This window comes from Mesoplodon mirus, assembly GCF_964341445.2.
Source record: "Mesoplodon mirus genome assembly, chromosome: 13".
NCBI lineage: Eukaryota > Metazoa > Chordata > Mammalia > Artiodactyla > Ziphiidae > Mesoplodon > Mesoplodon mirus.
The window spans coordinates 59,106,944-59,110,022 of NC_138989.1; the positions used below are offsets into that span (position 1 = coordinate 59,106,944).

A 3,079-nucleotide genomic window follows, 5' to 3' on the forward strand; every position below is an offset into this window, starting at 1 on the left:
AAGATAATAGTTCTAAGTAGAATTATCTATCATCATAATAATGTACTTATATTAATTCTTGAGATAAAATAAAAAAACTTTTAAGAGAATGTTTTCTTATTCCAGCTAGTATATGAAATATTTTAAAAGAGACTTAATGTATTAAGTAAGCTGAATAAAGATTGAGCGGGTGCTTCAAAAATCATAGGGTTGTTTAAGCAATGGGATAATTTTGTTCAATTGACTTAATGAATCTTCACATTATTGATAAAATCTTCATGCTTGCCTTCCCTCTAAGAGCCTTAGGCATCACTTTTATAAGGTACCCAGCTTAAAATGATCACATGGTACTATAACAATAAATTAGCCCCTTTCTCTGCAGAATCACCATGGCGGCTTGGACCTTGTGCACATATCCTGAAAACTGGAGGGCCTTCAAGGCCCTCACTGATGCTCAGTACAGTGGGGCTCAGGTCCGTGTGCTCTCTGCACCACCCCACTTCTATTTTGGCCAAACCAAATGCACCCCCGAATTTCTCAGTAAATTTCCTGCTGGCAAGGTTCCAGCCTTTGAGGGTGATGATGGATTCTGTGTGTTTGAGAGCAATGCCATTGGCTACTATGTGAGCAATGAGGAGTTGCGGAGAAGTACTCTTGAAGCAGCAGCCCAGGTGGTGCAGTGGGTGAGCTTTGCTGATAGTGACATAGTTCCCCCAGCCAGAATCTGGGTGTTCTCCACCTTGGGCATCATGCACCACAACAAGCAGGTCACAGAGAATGCAAAGGAGGTGGTGAGGCAAATTATGGGGCTGCTGGATGCTCACTTGAAGACAAGGACTTTTCTTGTGGGCGAACGTGTGACAATGGCTGACATTATAGTTGTCTGCACCCTGTTGTGGCTTTATAAACAGGTTCTGGAGCCTTCTTTCTGCCAGTCCTTTCCTAATACAAACCACTGGCTCCTCACCTGCATTAACCAGCCCCAGTTCTGGGCTGTCTTCGGGGAGGTGAAACTGAAAAAAATAGCCCAGTTTGATGCTAAAAAGTTTGCAGAGAGCCAGCCTAAAAAGGACACCTCACAGAAAGAGAAAGCTTCTTGAGAAGAGAAGCAGAAGCCCCAGGCCGAGCGGAAAGAGGAGAAGAAGACAGCTGCCCCTGCTATTGAGGAGGAGCTGGATGAATGTGAGCAGGCACTGGGTGCTGAGCAGAAGGACAAGGATCCCTTTGCTCACCTGCCCAAGAGTAACTTTGTGTTGGATGAATTTAAGTGCAAGTACTCCAACGAGGACACACTCTCCGTGGTGCTGCCGTACTTTTGGGAGCACTTTGACAAAAATGGCTGGTCCCTGTGGTACTCCGACTACCGCTTCCCTGAAGAACTCACCCAGACATTCATAAGCTGCAACTTCATCCATGGAATGTTCCAGTGATTGGACAAACTGAGAAAGAATGCCTTTGCCAGTGTCATTCTCTTTGGAACCAAAAATAGCAGCTCCATTTCTGGAGTCTGGGTCTTCTGAGACCAGGAGCTTGCCTTTCCCCTGAGTCCAGATTGGCAGGTGGATTATGAGTCATACACATGGCAGAAACTGGATCCCAGCAGCGAGGATACCCAGCCGCTGGTTCAAGAATATTTCTCCTGGGATGGGGTCTTCCAGCATGCAAGCAAAGCCTTCAATCAGGGCAAATTCTTCAAATGAACGTCTCTTGCCATTGCCTAGCTGCCTGCACCTGCCCTTTAGGGAGAATGGGGGTCACTAAAGGAAACTGAACATCGAACCCTTTCCTACCCTGCCTCCTTCGTGGGTGATGGCTTCTTCAAAGGGGAGTAGATATCTTGAAGCAGGGTGTTATCTATACCTGCAGGACCTCCCTGTGCAGGAGAGAAGTCTTCAGAAGAGCAGAAAGAGAGGTCTCTCCTCAGTTTTGATATTTTTTTTTAAATTGCCTTGCCTCCCCTGTGATGACCATCTTCTAAGCTAGCTGGGAAAGGTTGGATGTAGTTAGGAGGTGGTGATGCAGGGCTTTATAACTACCTAATTCCAGACCTTCCTGCATGAAGGGGGAGAATACCTGCTGGTGTGGTGAGAGCACAGCATGCAGAGTGACTTAACACTGCTTCCCGCAGCTGCCCTGTGAGGTGGGGTAGCAGCCATATCCAAGAGTCATAGTTTCAACACTTCAGACAAACAGCAAGAAGAGGTACGGACTCCTTGGAACAGATACTGGCCTGTGAGCCCTAACCTGGCTGTGGATCATCTCTAGGGTATCCCTATTTTATAACAAGGAAGTGGGGTTCAGAGATTTAAGCAAGTTGCCTGTGATAACACATCTTAGGTGGTGGAGGCAGGATTTTGAACCAAGTGGGTGTCACTGGATCCTGAACCCTAAACACACCCTACTGCTTCCTGCAATGTAGAGCAGTCATAAATGTCATTTAACAACCCTGAAAAAATTATAAAAATAAAAAAACAATAAATTATATTGCCAGCTTAAAAATGAAAATAATCTAAGAGAGCTTACCTAAAGATCAAATAATAAAATAGGTGATACCAAAAGTCCTTTTTAAATTTTAGTCCTGAAATTGTCCATTAGCAAGACATGAATTTCTGAAGAAGGAAAAAATGTCAACACAATTGGTGTCTACATTTATGCATATGTATTTCCAAAATGACACCAATTAACTCTAAGATGATATAGTGACCAGTCTACAGACTGTATAATGAAATGTGTTGTTTCAACTAGGAATAATTGGTGAATGTATATAAATATATGTTCTAGACATAGAAGAGTCCCATTAAAGACTCCACATGACATCCCCCAAGTCATACCCAATGAAGGTTAATAACATTCATTAAAATAAAATAGTACTCATATAAAGACATTGGGAATTCAAATATTCTCCCACAATATAGAATGTCATTACTAGATAGTTTTAATTGCAGAGTGACAGGAGATTATATATGAATATTTGGAAAAGAAAATGCAACTTTTGCTTCTTTGCTGTATTTCTCATCTTTCCACATCAAAACTGACCTTATTGTAGTGTTTATGCTATGTCCAAGTGCTCTAAAGCTCCAGAAAGTCACCATCATCCTTT

The 3,079-nt window shown here is 42.9% G+C and overlaps 1 pseudogene across 1 annotated transcript; it reads left to right on the forward strand.

The window, feature by feature from the left end:
* The first annotated feature begins 353 nt into the window (after nucleotides 1-353).
* On the forward strand, nucleotides 354-1,679 carry LOC309814716 (elongation factor 1-gamma-like; annotated as a pseudogene). Its single transcript has one exon. The product of its transcript is annotated as an elongation factor 1-gamma-like (transcript).
* The last annotated feature ends 1,400 nt before the right edge of the window (nucleotides 1,680-3,079 follow it).